The 23,152-nt window shown below is 49.0% G+C and overlaps 1 protein-coding gene and 1 long non-coding RNA gene across 2 annotated transcripts in view; one reads left to right on the top strand and one right to left on the bottom strand.

The window, feature by feature from the left end:
• Window positions 1-10,346: 10,346 nt before the first annotated feature.
• On the bottom strand, window positions 10,347-18,093 carry LOC116070480. Its single transcript, XR_004110417.1, has 4 exons — window positions 17,702-18,093; window positions 17,159-17,323; window positions 11,046-11,271; window positions 10,347-10,391 (listed from the first exon to the last, which is right to left on the bottom strand). It is a non-coding gene; the product is annotated as an uncharacterized LOC116070480 (long non-coding RNA).
• Window positions 17,991-23,152, top strand: part of Wfs1 (wolframin ER transmembrane glycoprotein) — a 25,687-nt gene continuing 20,525 nt past the window's right edge. Inside the window, exon 1 of the mRNA XM_031341899.1 lies at window positions 17,991-18,101. The gene's annotated coding sequence lies outside the window, so the exon portion shown is untranslated. The remainder of the gene's footprint in view (window positions 18,102-23,152) is intronic.

Raw genomic sequence — 23,152 nt, 5'->3', positions numbered from 1 at the left:
CTGAGTGCTGTCCTCTCTCTGTTCCAGCAGACCAGCAGCAACTAGAGAGGGTCATGGAGCTCCACCTACTTGCTGTAGGTCTGTGTGAGACCTGATGCCACTAGAGCCAAAGGCTAAAGATGGCATACCACAGCCTGTAAAAGTAACTTTTATTTATCTGATGTAATTATCATCTCAGAGGCTTACTGCTGAGTAAGCTCACACTTTATAGTTCTTTCTGAATTCTGGCTGGTTCAACTCAGCTGTTCTGGCTCAAACTCCTCTCCAAGACGACTGATTTAACCTGACTTCTCTTGGCTTCTCACTGAATTGTTCTGCATGGTCTCAAACTAACTCTGGAAATTTGTTCTGCTCTTCTGGTTCTTTCTTAATCTCTGGCTTCAACTGCATCTGCTGACCTGCACTGAACTGCATGAATTCAAGAATGAACTCCACTCCACAGCACTGCACTACACTACGCTCACAGCATGCTACCCACTGCACCGATGCACTGAACTTGCTGCACTGCACTCACTGCACTCAGGGCACTGCAGCCACTGCACTGCACTCACTGTACCCATAGCACTGTGCTGGCTGCACTCACTGCACTGGCTGCATTCACTGCACTGTGCCGCACTGCATCACACCATGCCCAGAACACTGCACTCAGTGCACTACACTGCACTCACTATACTGTACTTCACTGCACTCACTGCACTGCACTCACTTCATCCACTGTGATACACCCATTGCACCACACCATGCTCACTGCACTGCACTCACTGTGATGTACTCACTGCACACACTGCACTGCACTGCACTTCACTGCACTGTCCTGTACTGTACTTCACTCCACTCACTGCACTGGCTCCTAACTCACTGATGAACTCACTGAACTCTCCAAACTTACTGTCTTTAGATGGCTTTTCTCCTGAGAGTTGGGTGTATTCTATCTCTGACTCATTTTGTCAAATCTTTCTCTGATTTGTCACTTTGTCTGCCCCTCAATTAGATGTCACTTTCTAACATAGCTATTCCCTTCTACAAACTAAATTTTTTGTACCTTTATTGTTTGGGATTAAAGGTGTGTACTAAAGGTGTGTCTGCATTCATGCTGGATCACACAAACCTAGAACATCTTTGGATGTTATCCATGCAGCCATGTTGCTAGATTAAAATTCTTCTACAACAGTCAAGATAGGTCTGAGTTGACTTTAAAAATGTTTTTGTAAAGCCAGGCAGTGGTTGGCTCATGCCTTTAATCCCAGCACTTGGGAGGCAGAGACAGGCAGATTTCTGAGTCCGAGGCCAGCCTTGATCTACAGAGTGAGTTCCAGCACAGCCAGGGCTATACAGGGAAACTCTGTCTCAAAAACAAACAAAAAAAGACAGGTAGGGCAGCCTCTCAGGACACAGAAGCCATTCTTACAAGGACCTTGGTCAGATGCTCATTGTCATCATTTTGAGCCATTTTCCTTTGTCTTTGAATTTGTGTTTTGTGACAGTGGGACATCAGAGCACAGACATAACTAGGAAAATATGGGAGCTGGCTGGGGCTGGGAACCAGGTCAGGCTTGCTGCTGCTGCTGGCAATGGCAATTGTGGGGATCCTGGGAGATGGGAAGGTTCCTGTGGGGTTAATGATCAGGCCAGCCCGAGAACATGAGAGGCCACTGGCTCTCCATCCAGGAAGCTTGGCCCAGAGGTGACTGTGTGTGAACTCTAGCTAAAGCCAAGACCAGATATAAGGGTGAAGACAGTGAACTTGACAGAGTTTTAAGAAGCATGCAGAATCAGAACAAAGCAACCAAGGAAATCAACATAAAGTTTCTCCAAAAGCTGAGCACAGACCAGCCACATGACCCAGCTAAACCCCTCCCAGAAATCCACATTCAGGATGCTGAGTCCCACCACAAAAATCCTCAAACACCATGGCTATTGCTGCACCTCTCATGATAGCCAGGAAATGGGAGTAAGACAGTTAACAGAAGGAGGGATGGATAAAATACATAAGGTTCATATGCCTGGTGGACATTTTATGAAACCACAGCATGTGCATAAAAATGGATGAGACTAGAAATTATTATGTTAAGTGGAACAAGCTGGATTCAGAAAGACAAATAGTACATGATTTCTCTCCTGTGGAACTGAGATTCAAAGCTATATGAGGGGTGTATGTGTATCTGTGTGTATGTGTTGAATGCATACATGTTTCTCATGTCTAAATGTTTTGCACATCTGAATGTTTGCATTTTACATGTAAACATGTTTTGCATTTAGGTGTACATACACATGGCTGCACATGTGTGTGTAGACCTGAAGTTGATGTCTGGAAATATTCTCCAAAGTGTTTCTACCTTATTTGTTGAGACAAGGTCTCTCAATGAAACCCAGATCTCACTCATATGGCTAGTCTCACTAGCCAGCTTTCCCTGGGGACACTCTGTCTCCACTTTCTAAAGCAGCCGGAATTACAGGTCACCCACCACATGCATTTGCTATTTACATGAGGTCTGGAGCTGTAAACTGTGGTCTTCATTTTCATATGGCAACTACTAAGGCACCTTCCAGTCTCTCAAAAGTGATTCTGAGGTTGCATCTGTCAGGAACAATGATGCCACTTTCAGTTAAAAATTAAAGATTGGAGAAGAGAAAGCTTAAACAACCTCTGTACTCGTTGTCTCCTCGCTGTCACAAAATACCTGAGGAAAGTGACTTAAAGAAGGAAGGGTTGCTTTTGGCTCACAGTGTGGCTACATCAGCCCATCACAGCAGGGAGGTCAAGGCAGCAAGGGTGTGAGGCAGCCGCTCATGTCGCATCTGCAGTCAGGAAGTGGGAGATGGATGTCACAGTCAGGAGGAGGGTAGGTGGATGCTGGTGCTCAGTTCACTCTCAGCTCATGATCACAGCACATGAGAGGAGAACACCCGTATTTGGAGTGGGTCCTACTTCCTCAAGTAGCCCAATCTAGGAACTTCTTCTGAGAATGCCCATGTTTGTCTATGAGGTTATTGACTATCCAATCAAGTTGACAATATTATTAACTCTGCAATCTCTGTATTAGTCAAGGCTCTCTAGAAGACCCAGATGGATGAAATATGTGGACATAAAAGGAGATCCATTGAAGCTGGGCACACCTTTAATCCCAGCACTTGGGAGGCAGAGACAGATGGATTTCTGAGTTAGAGGCCAGCCTGATCTACAGAGTGAGTTCCAGGACAGCCAGGGCTATACAGAAAAACCCTGTCTTGGAAAAAAAAAAAAAAAAAAAAAAAAAGGAGATCCATTGGATTGTCTTACATAATGCAGTCTGGGCCATCCACCCAAGACTGTCTGCTGGCTGAAGAGACTGGAAATCTAGTAATTGTTCACTCCACAAGGGTACATCCATCAGTCGCCCTTGGAGGACTGGAAAACCCCAGAGAGCTACTAGTGTTCAGTGCATGTTTGAAGGCAAAGGGTCTTACATCGGCAGAGGTTGGCAGCTGTGGTGACAGTGGCAGCCTAGACACACACACTCTATACCAAGAAGGGAAGCCAGGCAGGTGACCCTACATTGCTTTACTTTTTCCTTCTTTATATCTAGGAAGCCGATGACTTAGTTGGTCTTCTCTTGAGCAGCCTCACAAACAGGGCCCAGATTTTTGCCTTTCCATTGATTCCAGATCCCGCCACGGTGACAAAACCAACAGCCTTGTAAGTGAACTTCCTGAAATGTCATCTGGAAAACCCTGACGCTCAGATGTCACATGGATAAAATGCTGGGGCTGGGCAAGGGCTCAGGGGTTGTGTGCTTGACACAAAGATGAGAAATTGAATTGGGATCCTCAGAGCCCACAACCATGTTGGTGGGTATAGCAACCTATCTGGATTTCTAGTCTTGGAGAGGGGACATGGGGAAGCCCCAGAGCAAGTTGGCTAGCATGATTAGTCATACCAGAGAGTTCTGAGTTTGATTGACGGTCCCTGTCTCAATGAATAAGGCTTGGGAAAGCAATGGAGGATGACTCCCAGCATCAAGCTCGATCCTCATCATGTTTGCACACACAGGTGCAACCAAACACAGATGAAAATGGAAAGGGGAAGAGGCCATCTGGTACATTATACGTTAGTATGACTTCTCATAGTGCTGAGCTTTCAGTTTGTACTGACTAGTATTTCATCCCTGTGATGCAAGCTAGGGTCGTCTGCAAGGAGGGAACCTCAATTGAGAAAAGGCCACCATAAATTGCATATAGGCAAGTTTCTAGGAGGTTTTCACCATTAGTGATTGATGGAGAGAGCCCAACCCACTGTGGCTAATGTCACCCCTGGGCAAGTGGTCCTGGGCTGTGTCAAAAAGGCAAGTGGAGCAAGCCAAGGGGAACAAGCCAGTAAGCACCATTCCTTCATGTTCTCTGCTCCAGTTCCTACCTCCAGGTTCCTGCTTGAGATCCTGCCCTGATTTCCCTCAGTGACAGGTGTGACCTGGAAGTGTTTAGATGAACTAAACCCTTTCCAGCCAGGGCTGCTTTTGGTCATGTTCTTTACCACAGCAACAGGAAGGGAAACTAGGATACGGTTACATGCTTATGCTGTGTGGTGGTTTGAATAAAAATGGCCCCATAGACCTGTAGAGAGTGGCACTAGTAGGAGGTGTGGTTTTGATGGAGAAAGTGTGGCCTTGCTGAAGGAAGCGTGTCACTGAGGGTGGGCTTTGAGGTGTCAGGTGGTCAAACCAGGCCCAGTGTCCCTTTCATCCTGCTGCCTGCCCATCCAGCTGTAGAGCTCTCAGCTCCTCTCCAGCACTATGTCTGCCTGCATGCTACCACACTTCCCACCATGATAATACTGGACTAAACCTCTAAACTCTAAGCCAGCCCTAATTAAGTGCTTTTCTTTATGAGAGTTGTTGAGGTCATGGTATCTCTTTTCAGCAATAGAAACCCTAAGACAGGCTGTCAATAGTCCTCAGTATTGTCCCCTCACAGTCTACAAGTAATCAAATTTAAAGGGAAGAGTGTCCTATTCTGTGCCCTTGCCAGCAGCCTCTTGCCCTCTGAACAAGTGACATGTGCTGCTTTAAAGTGGGTCCCTCAGACTCCTTAAGCTCTCTGTGCACTGTAACTCAGGCCTGTGGTGACCTCTTTTCCCTAAAGAGTCTGCTGTGTGTGGATGTAGATGAGGGAGCCCCAGCTTGGAGTTAGTCCTCCCCAGCATATGTCCTAGGTGAGTCCCAGCTATGGCCTTCCTCCGACAGCATGGGCTCTCTGCCCCCAGCACCTACATAACCTTGAATGGATGCTTGTCACAAACGCAAAATCTCAGGCTTACCCAGGTCTGCTGAGATGCACCTGGGTCCTAATAACACTCCCAGAGAACATGAAGCCCTAAGCAAGAGAGGAACTTAACCTGAAATCCTTTGCTCAGAAAATTTAGCTTCACCTAGTGCTGTTTGCAATATGGCCACTGGGGGGCACCAGAGCTAGGTGTTAGATTTTTAAAAAAAAAAAGATTTTTCCAGACTATCTGGGAAAAAGAAATTTAAAACAGATGCTTTTCCTCCTAGACCCCAGTACAGGAGCTTCTACCCACCTCCAAAAAAAAAGTGTTTTATTATAAAAGTCCTGTAATGAGCATGTGAGCATGCCAATCAAAAGTAAGAGGCTGGTTCCCACTGTGGAAACCCTGGGGCACAGGCCAACAGCCAACATGCTAGGCCCAGGGCCTCAGACCTTGAACCTCAGATATTTGTGCTGTTTCCACTGCAGCCAAGTCCTGCTTATGTCTGGGCTGAGTATCTCCATGCACAGTATATAGACATTTGGACTGCAAGATTCCCAGGGCCCCTCTGGTTCCAAAGCTGAGGCTCAGACTGCTGGGGTCATTTTTCTGCAGCCTTCCATGCTAAGCCCCAGAACTTTCCAAGGAAACGAAAGCAGGCTTCACACCCTTCTGCCCACGAGTAGAACATACTTCTTGCCTGTGGTCTGCTCTAGGAGACCTGAAGCTTGCTGAAATGGGGGTTCTGCCCCACCTAGGTATGAAGGTTTCCAAATACTTGGAGGCAAACAGCACTTTGGTCTCTTTGCTACACAGACTCCAGGGCCTCAGTAGGGAAGCATAGAATGAAGCAGGAAACCTTTCTAGCTATTCAAAGATGGTGGAATTGAGGCCCAGGGACGGAAACAGCTGTACCCTTAGTCTCCATGGGACTGTCACTGGTAGAGCGAGGAATGGAACCCAATTATCTAAAAGCTAGGAGCAGCACCCTGGTGCTGTTGCTTCCCTCAGGCCCCTGGACAGTCGGCACTCATGAACTCTCCCTCAGACAGTCAGCACTCATGAACTCTCCCAGGAGCAGCTGCCAGGGCCATGCTCTGGGCCTTGCCAGCAGAGGAAAACCAGAATATGGGGCTGCACCGTAATAGGTTCCTGTTCTTGTGAAAGGCAGGCAGACAGACAGACAGCATCCTGTGAGTGAGCCTGTGGCACCCAGCAAAGCAGGTAAGAAGATAGGCAGGGCCCTGTGTGGGGATCAGGGAAAACCTCAGGAGGTGACTCACGTGTCAGAAACTTGAACTTCGTGGACAGCTGTATGGGCGTAGGAAACAGTATCCAGGCAGGAACAGCAGGTGCAAAGGCCATGCGATGGGCTCATTGTAAGAAACGACAATCTTCATTCATACGACAATCTTCATTCATAATGAGAGTTATGAAGGATGGGGATTCAGAGTAGTGAAAGTGAAGCCATTTATTTGATGGCTTTGCAAAGCCAGGTGCCTCAAAAATGAATGTGGAGGGAGGGGGCACCAAGATGGTTCCTCACCGAAGGCACTGGCCACCAAGCCTGTTTGTGGGTCTGTGAAAACTCTGCCTGGTGGCAGAGAAGTGAACCGCGGGAAGCAAGAGGGAACTGGTTCAGGACGACTTAGCTGGTTCAAACTTCTGAAGTCTGATCCCAAGCAGTTTATTTTTGACATATTTAAACACAGATATGTAGGGATAATCTCTTTGTTGTTGTTGTTTTGGTTTGGTTTGGTTTTTTCGAGACAGGGTTTCTCTGTATAGCCCTGGATGTCCTAGAACCCATTCTGTAGACCAGGCTGGCCTTAACTCAGAAATCCGCCTGCCTCTGCCTCCCAAGTGCTGGGATTAAAGGTGTGCGCCAGCACCTCCCGGCAAGTATCATCTCTTATGCACTGTGTAAGGGCATCACCTGTCAATAAAATGCTGAACAGCCTACAGCAAAGCAGGAGAGAATAGAAGGCGAGACATCTGGCAGACAGAATGGAATGCTGGGAAAGTCAGGCACGTCACCACCAAGACTCAGAAATCTGACATATGAAACTGAGGAGAGGTATTCAGTCATGCGGCACACATAGAATACTATAAACGGGTGAATTAAGTTCCGAGCCAGTTGAAGAACAAGCCTAGCTTAAGGTCTAGGCATTAATTCATAAATAAATAAGTCTTTGTGTCATTATTCGGGAACAGGGGAGGACATGGACTGAGAAGCCGTCTAAGGAGGAGCGTTTGTAATAAGCACAAGAGTAAGCCGGGCGGTGGTGGCGTACGCCTTTAATCCCAGCACTTGGGAGGCAGAGGCAGGTGGATTTCTGAGTTCGAGGCCAGCCTGGTCTACAAAGTGAGTTCCAGGACAGCCAGGGCTACTCAGAGAAACCCTGTCTCAAAAAACCAAAAAAAAAAAAAAGCACAAGAGTAAAGCTCTTCTGCAGAGTGCATGAGACCTTCTTCATGAGATTGGGTTACTCAGGTGAGACCTGGATCTACAGGCAGTAAAAGACGACCAGGCTAGCAACCAACTCCCTCCCAGCCTTCTGGATGGAAAACAGGTTATGCACATCCCGTCCACTGAAGAAAAAAGCTTGAGTGCTTAAGCATTTTGGTTTCTCTGTTGCTATCTGTCAACATGGGGGCCTGTGTCCTTCTACACACACACACACACACACACACACACACTTTTAAAAATTAAAATAAAATTTAACAGCCTAGAAACTACATCAGAAAACCCTTAGACCTGATAAACACAGTGACTAAAGTAGGTGCAAAAAATCTACATTAAAAAAACAACAATCTTTAGGAACAGCAATAATGGACATGTTGACGGAAATAACAGGAAGACGCTCCCATTCACAATAGTCTCAAAAAATTACCCACCCAGGAATAACCTAACCAAGGGGCTATGTGAGCTTTATAATTAAAATTTTAGACCCTGAAGGAAAGAACTGCAAAAGCCCCTACACAATGGGAAGACTTCTCATGTTCACATATGGACCAGCAGAATTAATGTTGTGAAGTGGCTATATCAGAAAGCAGCACTCAGGTTCAATATCATCCATCAAAATTCCAATGTCATTCTGTAACCAAATAGAACCAAAAAATGACCATAAAATTCAAGTGGAAACGCCCAAGATTCTGAATAGCCAAAGCAATTCTGAGTGAAAAGACCAGCTCTGGGGTATCTCACTATCTGCACTCAAGTTACACCACAGAGCCACAGGGACAGAAATACCTCAGCGCTGTCACAAACACACATGCAGACCAACAGATGCAGGACCTGAACACACCCACCAAACTCCAGCCACCTGGTGTTTGAGGAAGGGTCCAAAGACATACGCTGAAGAAAAGACAGACTCTTCAACACGAGTGGAGGGAAAACTGGAGATCCACATGGAGGGGGTGAAACCAGAACCCCATCTTTTGCCCTGTGCAAAAATCAACTTCAAATGGATCAGCAACCTTAATGTAAGAGCTCAAACTTTGAAGCTGTTACAAAAAAAAAAAAAAAAGGAAAGGAAAGGAAAATATTTTAAGATTTTGGCACTGGCAAAGACCTTCTGAAAAGGCCTCCGAATGCCTAAGGAATAATAGCAGGAGCTGACAACAGGATCACAGGAACTTTAAAAGCTTTGGAGCAGGAAAGAAACAATTAATGGAGTGGAGACAGAATGCACGGTGGGAGAGAAAAAAATCTCTGCCAGATATACATCTGAGAGTGTATATGAAGAACTCGACAGATTGTCCAAGGGAACATCTCAACTGTCCACAGGCTCCCCAGCATCAGGACCCCTCACCCTCTCCCAGAGCCTCCAGGTTCAAATGGTAGGGAGGCTGCTGCTGAGCCTCGAGGGCGAGGGCGTTAGAAGTTTGGAAAGCTTCTGAATTGGGCAATTTTCAGTTCCTCCTCAAATCTTGAGTTCTGCATTGCTGAAGATTTCTCCCTATTGTTTCCTGCTACACAGAACAAGGCGTTCCCCTCCCACCAGCCCTGGGCTTTGTAAGGATGACAGTGGGGACTTGGGGCTGAAAGCACGTCACAGCAGAAGTCGGGGTGGGCGCCGTGCACCACCCCCAGCCCCCAGCCCGGCTGTAAGATGTTCTCAGAGTCTCTTCTTTGCATCCACAGGAAGTGTTCCAGGTGCCGGTTGGGTTTTGAACTTTGAGGGTGGGGCATGTTGTTGTGACAGGGTTTGGGGACACTTGGAGCTCTGGGCATGCCTTTCAACCTCTCATAGCCTTGACTTCGTGGACTGTGATGGGTACGACCTCCTCTTCCTGGGGTTGTCATGTGGATTAAGTGACAGGTATATGACAAGCACCCACCCTGGTGTGACTACAGAACACCAGCTTTGGCAGACCACCACTGGGATCACCCCCACAGCCCAGAGTCTACTGAGGAGGTGTTCAGGGAGGAACATGAGATTGCTGAAGGTCTAAGGGCGCCTTGTGGGCCAAGCTCACCGATGCCTAAGTCCAGGCTCAGCCCTCCGACATAAAGGCAATTGCTCTTGAAAACCACTAAAGTGCCTGAAGCTGCGACCCAGTGAAGAAGCTGCAGGGTTTTCTGACAAGGACGCGTCACTCTGCACTAGGGAAGAAAGAACCATGGGATCAGGGTGGAGGAAATCTTTCTGCAGATACTAAGAGGAAGCCATGACATCCAGGCAAGGAGAACAGAGGGGACAAAGGAACCGTGGACAAACTAGATGTCTAGGCCAGTGATGCGTTCTTCTGAGCCTTCATGGTGCCTTTGTCTAAAAACCCAGAGAGCACCCAGGACCAAGAGCTCACTAATGCCCAGCTCCAGGGAACTAATGACTGGCTGGTACTGCTGAGAGCTGGCTGTCTACAGTGGAGGAGACTGGGCAGAGAGAAGGAAGGATGGTGGATGTTCACTACTCTGTGCTCTATTTTGCTGTGACGCTTAAACCTTTTTTTTTTAAGCTTTTATTTATTATTATAAGTAAATACACTGTAGTTATCTTCAGACATAACAGAAGAGGGCGTCAGATTTCATTATGGGTGATTGTGAGCCACCATGTGGTTGCTGGGATTTGAACTCACAACCTTTGGAAGAACAGTCGGTGCTCTTACCTCCTGAGCCATCTCACCAGCCCCTCGCTTAAACCTTTAAAAACAGTGAAGTTTATTAAAAAGCAGAGGAAGAGGACTAAGCGGGGGTGGGGGTGTAGAAGGGGGGTCCAGGGGTTGAGTCAACACCTCCTCCAGGTAGTCTTCCCTGGCTGCAGCTCACCCCCGGAGGAATCTGTACCAGCATTGTTCTCACTGGCTCTGCCCTCCCAGACTAACAAGTTCTGCTATTTCAAGCTTCCAGAGCAGCTGGCCCATTGACCCGTGGGATGAGGGTGCCTCAGGCCCTCTCACTCGTTCCTCAGTGCCAGAGAGGCCTTCGGAGAAGAGCAGTGCTTATCTAAGTAGCTGTAGCCTTCCTGCCCCTTCCTACAAGATAGACACAGGGACACGCTGTGCTGGGTACTTGACATGCTTGGCTAATGGCACCGCTGCTGTGTCTGTCTCTGTGACACCCTAGGATGGGAACCCCTGAAGCACGAGACCCATGGGGACTTCTCTCTTCCTACTGCACGTGATATAGGTAAGAGCCTAGGCACAGGAAGTCACCTGTTCCTACCTGGTGACTCAGTGGGCTGTGGAGGAGCAGACAATGGTCCTCCCCCGAGGGGCCTCACCCTTCTCACAGTCCACACCCCCCACCACCCGCCACTCTCCCCACATGAAACGTCCCAATGCACTGGTGACTCACCAGCAAGCGGCACAAGGCTGGGTGTCACTCTGCCTTCAGAGGTGGGTAAATCACGACTCAGACTCACACAGAGCCTCAGCGCCCTGAGAGACAATGGAGTGTGTACACGTACGCTCTGGGGAGTGTGGAGGTGTCAGTAGTCGTGGGCCTGATGTAGCACACGGCCCTGTGTCATGAGCTGTGTGACCATCAGCAACTCATACTCCCACTGCTTGTCCTGTGATTCCTGGAAGACATTGGAGTGGGTGCTACTCTGGAGAATGATGGAAAGATAGAAAGGTAGGGATGGGGGATGGACAGTGCCCAGGACCGTGCCAGGAGGTGGGGAGTGGTGAGGGGGATGGGAAAACTGAGAGACTCTACCACTCAGCAGCTGAGCACTGTGCCCCTTGGGAACCTCCATCTTTGTCAGGAGGGACAGGTGGGTTACAGGGTGTTGGAAAGATCCATGGAGCTCAAATAACCAAGATAACTGGATGTAGCCAGAGCCTAGACAGCCTGCGCAATGGTACTGGGGAGTCAGGTATGCTTAGCATGACCAGACAAGCCCCAGAACTTGCTAAATGTTCAAAGTGCTCACATGCAGATCTTCCCAGAACTCCCATGGAATCCTAGCCCAGCTACTAAGGACTGGAGGACATGTTCCCCAAGTGTAGTATGGGATGAGGACTTCCTGCCTACAATGTTGTCTCCAACTCCCACAGGTCTCTTCTTACAGCAAAGCTCTGAGCTGGGTGGTCTGGGGTTGGGCTCTGCATTTCTACTCTTGATGGTGATGCTGCTGCTGGCCAGTGTGGTGACCAATCACATTACGATGCATTGTGCTGGCTTGGCAGTGATGTGGAAAGTGTCTGTATTAAGTGTTGGGTTTCTATCGCTGTGATAAAACACTATGATCAAAAGCAATGTGTGGAAGAAAGTGTTTATTTAGCTTGCACTTCTCCATCACAGTCTATCACTGAGAGAAATCAGGACAGGAACTCAACTAGGACAGGAACCTGGAGGCAGGACCTGATGCAGAGGCCATGGAGGAGTGTTGTTTACTGGCTTGCTCCCCAAGGCTTGCTCAGCCTGGTTTCTTATATACCCCAGAACCACCTGCCTAGGGATGGTATCACCCACAATGAGTTGGGCCCTCAAAACTCAGTCACTAATTAAGAAAATGCAATATGGACTTGTCCACAGGCCAAGCAGGTAAGGCATTTTCTTATTTGAGGTTCTCTCTTCTCAGGTGACTCTTCCTATGACAAGTTGGCATAAAACTAACCGGGAGAGTGACCCAATAAATCAGTATGCCCAGGGAGCCTAATAAGATACAGAGTCCAGAGCCTAGCTCATTGGGTGCTGACGCAGCAAGTTCGCCAAATCTGCCCCATTCCACGTATTACCTCCATCAACCCTATTCAGGATATGGGGATGGATATGGTGTGTGTCTTAGTCAGGATTTCTATTCCTGCACAAACATCATGACCAAGAAGCAAGCTGGGGAGGAAAGGGTTTACTCAGCTTACACCTCCATACTGCTTGCTGTTGATCACCAGAGGAAGTCAGGACTGGAACTCACACAGGGTAGGAACCTAGAGGCAGGAGCTGATACAGAAGCCACTAGATTGCTTCCTCTGTCCTGCTCAGCTTGCTTTCTTATAGAACCGAGGATTATCACCTACAAAGAGCCCTTCTACCCTTGATCGCTAATTAAGAAAATGCCTTACAGTTGGATCTCATGCAGGCCTTTCCTCAAGGGAGGCTCCTTTCTCTGTGATAAATCCAGCTTGTGTCAAGTTGACACACAAAACCAGCCAGTACCAGTAAGTCTCTAAAACATTTGACCTGGTCACTCAGGAGCCACAGTATTTAGTACTGCTTGTTTATCCTGTGGGCACCAAGGATTTCATCCTATGAATGTCTATTTAAATGCCAAGGGCTTGACCACTCTCTCCCCAAAGCCATCCCTGTGAAAGATGAGGATTTCCACTCCCTACCCAAGTTTATCTCTGGGAACTTGGTTGGGTGCCAGGTCATTGCAGGGCCACCATTCCGGCATGTTGCCACTTTGTCTATTTCCTATAGCTGCCTTGTGATAACTCCTTGGCTTCCAACCACTGAGATGTATCTGCCACCATTCTGGAGCCGGCTCTCTGTATGTCACTATCACTGAGTTGTCATCAAGGAGAAACCATTTTGCCTCTTCTTGCTTCCAGTTAGTAGTGGCTAGCCAGTTGCTACCACATCTTTCCAAGTCCAGTATCTTTGATCTCTCTCTGTCCCAGCTTTACCTTCTCTTCTGTGTAGTCCAAACCTCCTGCTGCTCTCTCCGAAGAACTCCTGTGATTACATCTAAAGCCCACCCTGATACCCAGGCCACCCCTGGACCCTTAACTTAATCAAATCCACACTGTCCCATTCCCAGGATTCAACAGTCGGGACCTGATATTATTGATTTATTTCCTGACACACCAGTGGCCTGAAGGTCCTCAGCTCAGTTCTCCTGAAGACAATTCACCAGCCCCTGCCCTCAATGTCTGTGAGCTTGGGTGTAGCCCAGAGGAAGAAGTCAGTAAGTACTGTCAGCAAAAGAGGGCAGAGAGCTTGAGTGGAGAATCTGAATATCATGACATCATGGGAAGAAATCAGGATGAGAATGTGGGAGGAAAACCAGACAGGTGGTCCTGGGTGTTGTATGAAAGGAGGCTGAGCAAGCCATAAGGAACAAGCTAGTAAGCAGCACTCCTCCATGGCTTCTGCTTTTGTTTCTGCCTCCAGATCCCTGTTTCAAGTCCCTGCCCTGACTTTCTTCATAATAGATTGTGTTCTAGTTATACAAGCTGAAGTAAACCTTTTCTTTAATAGACTGTGTTCTAGTTACACAAGCTGAAGTAAACCTTTTCTTTAATAGATTGTGTTCTAGTTACACAAGCTGAAGTAAACCTTTTCTTTAATAGACTGTGTTCTAGTTACACAAGCTGAAGTAAACCTTTTCTTCCCCAAGGTGTTGGGCTGTGGTGTTTATCACAGCAACAGAAACCCTCAGGAAGACATCTCCTCAATCCTGTCTCCTTATTTGCCTTCTGGCCCTTCCTAACTTCCACATTAAATCAGAAATTCTCTGCCACTTTCCCACTAATTCAGCTTTCTGATTCCTGAGCCCCAAGTGGCTTTTTCCTTTAAAGCATTAAAATTAAATGGCAGCAGTACCATACAAGGAGCCTTTCATTCCCTGCGTTCTCTCCAAGAACCAAACTAGACTGCCTGCCTGCCTGCCTTCCCTTTTCCCTCCTTCCCTCCCTCCTTCCTTCCTCCCTCCCTCCTCCCTTCCTCCCTCCTTCTTCCCTCCCTTCTTTCCTTCCTCCCCTCCTTCCTCCATCCTAGAGTGTCCTGACTTCTGTGAGAGAAGATTGTAGTTTTTAGTTGTGGGTTAACATGGCCTTTCTTGGGAGCTTGTGGCAGCCCCAGCAGGAAATTATCTGTTCAGATCAAATCAGAGCTAAGAACCACTGCTGGTCACCACTTCCTGTTCCTGGCCATGCTCTGTCTAACCGTCTTCTCCAAGTTTATGATATCACCGTCAGAGTGGACCTTCAAGACAATGTCCCTCTAAAACTTGGCTCAGCAGAGCCGCTTGCCAGGTTGCATGTTTTCTTTCTTGTACCTGATGGATGAAGCCTGCCACTATAGGAGAGGGAGCCTTGGTCATGACCAGAGTACCCAGATTTTGTACCCAAGTCCTTGAGGAACCTGTCATCACTGAGATTGTTCCTCCTTTCTGGTGTGACCCTTCCTTGCTGGAATCCCACAAGGCTTTCTCTGTTTTCTTGGGTTACAGATAATGGCTGCAGCCCAGGGTCACTGGCCATCTCTTCTCTCACCTTCTCTTTCCCTCCAGTTCCCAGTGGGGCCTCTGTTTATTGTAAGGCACTCCTCCTGAGGAGCTTTTAGATCATCACCTCTTCTTCCTCCTCCCCTTCATCCTCCTCCTGCTCATCTTCTCTTTGGTGCGTGAATGTATAAACTTGCGTCTGATGTATGCATGTAATGTATGTAGTACGTGTGTGTTTGGGGTGTGTGCGTGCAGAGGCCAAAGGAGGAGGTGAGATGTCCTGATCTATTGCTTTCTGCCATATTCCCTTAAGACAGGGTCTCCCACAGAACCTGAAGCTATACTGGTGGCTAGTAACCTCTAGGGATCCTCTTGTCTCCAACCATTAACAGAGCTATGGTTTCAGGCAAATGTGTGACTGCGCCCAACTTTTTACCTGGGTGCTGGGGACTCAAGCCCAGGTCCACAGGTTTATGAAGTAAGTGTTCCTACCCACGGAGCCACCCTTCCAGCTCCAGCTCCTTTCTATATGTCTGGTACAGTTTGTGTTTTTCTCCACGTTGTATGGCGTCCACACCTCAAGTTACCATCTACTTTGCCCTTGCTCCCACTGTTCTTTCTAGGATTTGCCTGTGATTTTGTTCGTTTTTGTTTTTGTTTCCCCCTCCCCCATGGAGAAGCCAGTGTGGCGCTGCATTCTGAGACCCCCTGAGCACTCAGAGGCAGTTTTGTAAAACCCTCTCTTCCCTTAACGACAGGAAGATTCGTTCTATCCGGCCTTCTGGTGACTTGCCCCCTTCTGGCCTCTGCTGTGGCAGCTTGTGCAGCATCCTGAGAGCCAGGCTGCTGTGATGTCCTGGACAGTGGCCACCAGGGGTGGATGGCCATGCTATGCGTGCTCACAGAGGCCATAGAGAATGAGTAAGCAAAGCCTAGCCAGGGTAGGCCTCTCTGTGCTAAGCCTTGCAAGTGTGAACAGGATGTTAATTCACAGGGTGGGCCAAGCCCCAGCCATCCCAGACAGAGGGTAGGTGGGCCAAGTGTGAAAACCAAAAAAACCAAAAAACTCACTAAATTGGTTTTTAAAGAACTTTTAAATGATAAAGAGATAATTGGGAGGAAAAAGCTTCCCAGAAGGAGGAGGAGACAGGTGTGTGGTTTGCAGGAGGTGGGATGGGGAGAGGTGGGAGGTGGGCACTGAGTCAGAGGAGGGAGACGCTCTGGCTGCCACACAGCAAAGTGGACCTATGCTTGTGGTGGTGTGCTGGGAATCTCAAAAATAGAAGAAAAACTTCACAGAGATGACAAATGCTTGAGCTATGTTTACTCCTATTTAAATCTCTCTCTCTTTCTCTCTCTCTTTCTCTCTCTCTCTCTCTCTCTCTCTCTCTCTCTCTCTCTGTGTGTGTGTGTGTGTGTGTGTGTGTGCTCCTCAAACAGTCAGTACCCCATACACCTGTATAACTTTCATGTATCAGGTAAACTACATTTACACTAGCAGTAGCAGACACTGACATTTGTTTCTAGCTGTGAAGTGTTTGGAGGACGTGGAGCCTTTAATGGGTGGTTAGGCCATGAAGGGGGTTGAAGTCTTTTGGAGAGGTGTATTAATTACTATCGTCTAATTAGTTACAAAGAGTGGTGCCTTATGTTTTGTACTCTTGTGGTGCCACCCACCCTTCTTTCTGTTTTCCTGCACACGTTGATGCAGGACAAGGCCCTTGCCACGTGCTTCCAGATCCTGGCTTCTCCCACCCCCAGAACAATGAGCCAAGCAAACTTCTTTCCTTTTCAAATTACCTAGTCCCAGATATTCTGTCATGGCAACAGAAAATGCATTAAGACAATTAGTTACCATGGAAATATGAATTGCTATGGCAGAGGCCACTTTTCCTTTTCCATATTGGGAGGCTGGGTAGTTTTTTTTTTTTTTTTTTTTTTTTTTTTTTTTTTTTTTTAATGTAACTCCTCCAGCAACTCACAGCAACTTGTTTTGGTAAGCCAAAGCTATAGTTCTGAAAAAGCCACTGCCATCTGGTGCTCCTGCTTCTTGAACTTGCCCCACCCCCAAACACCCCCCCATAAGAGTTACCCTATACTTAGGGATGAACCTGAAAATCTCTGCTTCTGAAAGGACCCCAGATGAAGGCAGGACAGAGTCACTCTGCTGGAATAAGCTTCCTTCCTCCTCCGTGAGCCTAGCTGGACTACTTGAGAAGATTAGACCCTGAGCAGTTGTAGAATCAAAGTATTTGGTAGTAGGAGTTCGGTGGGCAGAGTGCATCTCCCAAACTACCTGGACTACCTCCTCCTGATAAGATGGAGATGCAGTCTTCGTCAGCCTGAACTGTTGCTGCAGATCACCGGAACAGGTGCAGTGAGATGTGCGGTTCAGGAAAGGAAGAAGCACAGCACGGGAACTAGACTGTAGCTTTGATCTCCAAACCACACCTCTCAGACCCTAAGGAGGACAAAAACAAACAAACAAACAAACAAACGGGGGTGGGGCTTCCAACTGCCTGAGCCCGGCATTGTAGTCTGGCTAATCTTTAACCAGTGCTAATTTGCTTTTGGTTTTGGGTTTTGATCATTTAAGGCAGTACTTGGTAGCACGTGTGCACACACTTTTTTGTACTCGCTGCTACACTGGGGAGTGGGGTGGGGGGCTCTGTGTATCTCGATGCGTCGGAATTAGGCGCCTGGCACGAAGTGCGAGACGTTAGTCAGCCCTGTAATAGAGGATCTGAAGTCTGAAGATGGGGCCCCACGGTGCAGAGGCGGGCCAAAGGTGCGCGATACTTGCTCCTGGGTCCAACCACCTGTTACGCAGCAGACTTACAAGCTTGGGTCAGGGTAGGGATATCCTGGAGGCGGAGCGGCAAGGGGGCAGGGCCGGGGCCGAGTCCACTCGGAAACTTAAGTCGTGGGCCGGCCGGACCCGCCTTCTGGGCGCCATCTGTCCTCCTGGCAACCCCAGAGAGCAAGTCGCTGCAAGGCGAGGCGCTCCGTGATTTGCGACAGCACTTAGTGATTGGCGGGCATGCCGGCCACTCAGCGGGCCGAGTCCCCCTGGGTCGCTGCAGGAATGGAGGGTGGCAGAGGCTCCGCCCAGTCCCCGCCCCCTTCCCGGGGCCGCGCGGAATGTAGGGCCGCGCGCTCCGCCTGCTCAGTTGGCCGCTGCGATCCCGGCGATTTCGGAGCAACTTCACGGCGGGCTGGAAGGCCGAGCATTGCGGCCGGTAAGTTCTTCAGGGTCGTTGTGCCATGCCCTTGGCTTTGGCCTTGGGCGCGCAGCGTCAGGGAGGGTGACGGAGCGCTGGGAGGCGCCGCTCTCTCGGCCTCAGTTTACCCCGATGGGTGGCCGGGCCCCAAGTGTACTTCAAGTTGCTAGAAGTTGGAGGCCAGAATTCTCGCTGCTCCACGGAGCCCGAGGCGTCTACTGCCCCAACTTGGCCAGTTGTGCCCAAGCCGTGCGCCTCTCACTCAGCCCTAGAGTCCCGGCACTCCCGCAAATCTCTCCTCGAGACCGCGCTGCAGATGGAACAGTGAGTCTGAGAGGCTGTCCACGCCCCAGAGCTGCCCCATCAAGACCTACATCCCCAGAACCCCTGCACAGGGCCATGCAGGACCTGACTCCTGGGGCGCGTGGGGCTTCAGCCCACCCGGGGGCCGTGTGGCTGTTTCTCTCCCTCCTCGGGTCCTCAGTAAAGGAGGCAGGACAGCATGAACCGAAGCCTTGGGACCCGTCTATAGTTACCTACCCTATTAGGAACCGGCTGGCCATGGTGTGACCCCTGCTCTGGTATGCACCGCACCTTGAGGAACTTAGGTTCTGGTCAGTTAACTGGAAGCCTTCTGGAAAATCTGACTCTGCACTTTTGGGTGTGATGGAGCTGCAGCCTTTGATCTTATTTTGTTAGTTGATCTTATGTGAGAGTCCAATAAACCAGCGTTTTGGTTTCTTGGAACTATCTCTCTGCCATTGCCACCATCCACCACACACTCTGGCCCCTAGTCCCAGGGGTAGGACTTACAGTTTCCATTTGACACCAGAGGCTCAGTAGATTTTGGACCTGGCCAGGACCATGCACCTAATGGACAGAGCTAATGAACCTCTGCCCCCCAGCAAGCATATGCAGCCCTTCCTCTGTCACCTTGGACAAAGACCCCGGGTGGTTGGCTGGGACTTTCCTCTCTAGGATCCAACACTCACTCAGAGCTGTGTCCTAGGCTCTTGAAGCCCACTGGGATCACAGGGGCTGCCTTCCCACTTCCCTCACCTTTGACCTCTGTCACTCTGGTGCTGATGACACTCCAGGTACTTTTCATCTGACTAGGAATCTAGAGAGAGTTTATGTTCCAGTTTCTTCCTGCGTGCTCCTTGGACCTCCTCAGATTGGCAGGATTGGGTGGAGATGCCCTTCACCTTCTTTCCCAGGTGGAAATATGTGGAACACCCCAGTGCTGGCTCCCTGATGCCTTCAGAAGGTTTGGGGCTGGTCACATAGGAGATCTAGCTCAATCTTGGCCCCAGAAACACCTATACTATGTGACATATCCTTGTCCTTGATGGTGATACAGTGACAATGGTTAGGAGCACTGTTCTCTCTAAGGTACCCCTTCTCTCACCTTTCCTACCACCCATTCTCTCACCTTTCCTACCACCTAACCACCCATTACAATGGTTCTTAGATTTCTCTGGCCTATGGGATCAGGCTCATCTCCTAGCTGGCAATTCCTTCTGGCTCCAGGAGCCTGATGTCTGCCTATTTATCTACCCTGCCCCCAGGGCATGGGTATATCTAATGTTGAAAAATCTCCCTTTCTCTCCTGATTGTCCTGAAGGCTCAGCCAGGCCTCTGCAAAGTCCATAACCTAGCTTTTCCCATGGTTAAATGAGAACCATGTTTCTGTCCAGTCTATCCCCATGGCTTTTCCATCTCGGACTGTCTAACTAGATATCACCTTCCCACCAAGTCAGATGCTCAAACATTAGCCCTGGAGCATCTGCTGCCGGACAGAGAGGCTCAGCCCCACACTGGGGGCTCATAGGCTCACACAGCCAGCCCAGAGCAGGTGCCAGACATGAGAAGCTTGGCTGTCCACCATTGCAGCCCATGCCCCTCCCGGTTCACTCCCCCTGTGTTCCCAGGGACTTGTCACATTGGGGGAGCTGGACTGTTCCTTGCTTTGGACTTAATACTCTGGGCAAAAATAGGCACCTGGGAGCCATCAAGGGCTTTGTGACCTTGTCTTGAGGGTCAGTTCTATGCCAGAGGGCTGGGTCAGGCCAGGCCAGAGTGGACCTCACAGGCCAGGGACTTGGTCACTGGTGGATTTTAAAATAATGCTTCATTTTAACTCCCCCCAATGCTCCACATTCATTATAGAAAATTAAGGAAATGTATGTCTTTTAAAAGCTAAAATAAAACCAGCTATGTTCCATACGCAGAGATCGCAAGTATTGTCATGGAGGAGGGGTATATCTTTTATCTTTTTCTACAGATAATTTTTCAAATCCTAAACAGACCTAGAATGATTACCAAATCTATTTTAAATACCACTCGACAATATGTTTGGTCTTCTGCCTTTGAATCTTTATGTACAAGATTGTGGTTAGTAGCTGGGCTGTGGGGGCTGTGGGGGCTGAGGGGGGCTGAGGACTTCATCACCGGGCTCTTTGGACACTAAAGGATTGCTGTGGGGGATGCTTCTCTGTGCAAGCTCTGCAGGTTCCTCTCATAAGTACCACCATGTGGACTTGGAAATACTGGCCGTCTCGACTTGCCAGAGCCTGAGAGACCAAGGGACTGGGAGAGCAGCACCATCCCCTGCAGAGCAGAGTGGAGTTGGTCTGAGAGGAATAGAGGACTCCATGTAGTTCTATAGCCCTGGCCTTTGTAGACCACAGCCAAGCAGCCTTCTCCAGGGTGGCCTCTCTGGGGATAGCCACTTCTCAGCCCAGCTCTTTGATGCTGGCATTTGGGTAGATGAGATAAAAATATGCCTTGGCGTTCACAGGGAAAGAATGCCGGCCACTTTGCGTTTTGGGATCTTATTCAGTGATGGGTTCTAAGCCACTGCTCTGGCCACTGTGGAGCTGGGGCCAGAGCTGAATGATGAAGTTTTTTCTCCCCAGCCAGGGATTTCCAGCCCTAGGGAGGGACTTGCCTAAGGTCAGTCATTCAGCCGTGTCTGAGTATGTCCTCAGTGCCCTGAAGCCTGGCTGCCTCAGGTTTCGGCCTGCATTCATTAAGCCCTGTTGTAAGCTCTGAGGTGCAGCCCTGCCTTCTGGTCTCACTATGACACTAGGCAAGTCATTCCCTCCGTGTCAGGTCTAATTCTTGTGTCTCTGTGACCAATAATTCCAGGAAATTGCTTTGAATTAACAAGCTCTGTGACCTAAACTAGGCTTGGCCTTCAACCGCAGAACCTGAAAATGAATTCCTCTGCATCCACCCTGCCTTGTCAGATTTCTTATCTTGAATAGTTTTGCTTTGGGTGCAGTGTGCACTATAGGAAGTTACCTAAGAGTGTGGTAGGCAGCCATAGCCTGCTTTCCTGACGCTCATCTTTAGATGGTGTTTTTCACCTAAAGGAGAGGTGTTCGTACCCAGGGCTATGAGTGTGTGTGTTTGTGTGTATGTTGTGTGTGTGTGTGTTGGTGTGTGCGCCTTTATATGTATGTGTGTGATCATGAATGTACACAGGAATGCATGTGTTTGTAGGAGGCCAGACGTCAGCCTTAGCTGTTGTTCCTTAGTCACTGCCCCCCCTTGGTTTTTGGAGACAGGGTCTTCTATCACTGGCCTGGAGTTTATCAACTAGATTAGGCTGACTGACCTGCAAGTCCTGTGGACCAGCTTGTCTCTGCCTCCACATCACTGGGATTGTTGTGTGAGGCTTTTGTTGCTTGTCGGTTTTTGTTTAGTTGGTTGGTTTGGTTTTCTTTGAGACAGAGTTTCTTTGTCAAGCCTTGGCTGTCCCGGAAATAGTTCTGTAGACCAAGCTACCCTTGAACTCAGAGGTCCACCTGTCTCTGGCTTCCAAGTGCTGGGAATAAAGGCATGAGCCACCACTGCACAGAAAGGCTTTTGTTTTCTGCATTGTAACTGAGGAGCCTGGCAAGCATTTTACCAATTGAACTATTTCCCCGGTCCCCCATTTAGGGGTTTTTGTTTTGTTCTGTTTTGGTTTGTCTTTAAATTCTTCACCATTTACAGGTGACCTTCTCTTTTATCAAATCCCCATTGCACACTGATGTGCAGGTAGGGAAACTGAGGCAGGGACAAAGCTAAGCAGCCACTCTCAGTGATACCTGTAGTTATGAAGTGATGTCCTGTTGCCAAGAAGGTGGTCTCTTTTCCATCACAGAGAGGAGGCTGGGCAGAAGCCCAGAGAGCCCGTTTAGGACCCCAATAGCAGCTTCTGAGAAACTGGGGAACACATAGCTGGAGCTGCAACCGAAGGCTGGGGGGCTCTGTGCTGCGAGGGGTGGGAGGGCACACAAAGGAGGGCATGGCAGGGCACAGGCATGGAGGCACCAAGTGCTTGGTACTATAGAATGACAGCCAGTGTGTCTGTCAGTGAAGAGACCTCGAGAATGGTGGGGAGGGGGCAAGACCTCTTTCAGAGAAATGTTTGCTGAGGTTGGAGTCACAGGAGTGGGTTTGCAGCCAGGCTCAGCACCTCCAGCTCCTCCTCCTTTCAGATCTCAGTGTCGGGGTCTGGGTTATGGATGAGGTTGAAGCCTGAAGGGTTTTTTCACCAGTGACCTGGGATGGCACATTCTAACCTACTCAGCTTGGAGGAGCCCACCGAAGGTGCACAGGAGGACTGCAATGCTTTTGCCTAATGGCAGGTGCCTTGTCTATGTCTGTGGGGGGTAGAGGTCATCCCTGGACCTTACCTTTCTAGAGTCTGAGGTGGTCTGGTGGCTCTTCCTTCCTAACTAAGCCCCGCCCCTTAGTCACTGCACTGCCGGCTGTGTCCCCCTTGGGTCTGTGGGCTCCTGTAGGTATGAATCCTGCTGATTTGCATAGCTTCATGGGTCTGGATGTCCCTGTAGATGTGTGGTCCCCACTGGTCTGCAAGTTCCCTTGGATCTGCATGTCCCCTTGAGGCTATGCATGTGGTTGGCTGGCAAGGTTTTCGGGCATTTGCCATTCCCAGAAGCCTGCAGTTGCAAGTCAGGTCAGAGTCCTGCGTTGATTTCCAGGCAGATTCATGAGCTTGGCCATGCTTTTGCTTCTAAATATCCCTAGGGATTGTTTTTAAAAATAAGGGCTCA

The sequence above is a fragment of the Mastomys coucha genome, unplaced genomic scaffold, assembly GCF_008632895.1.
Source record: "Mastomys coucha isolate ucsf_1 unplaced genomic scaffold, UCSF_Mcou_1 pScaffold22, whole genome shotgun sequence".
In the NCBI taxonomy this organism is placed as follows: domain Eukaryota; kingdom Metazoa; phylum Chordata; class Mammalia; order Rodentia; family Muridae; genus Mastomys; species Mastomys coucha.
Note: the sequence above shows the minus strand (reverse complement) of the source record. Positions and strands in the feature narration are given on the sequence as shown.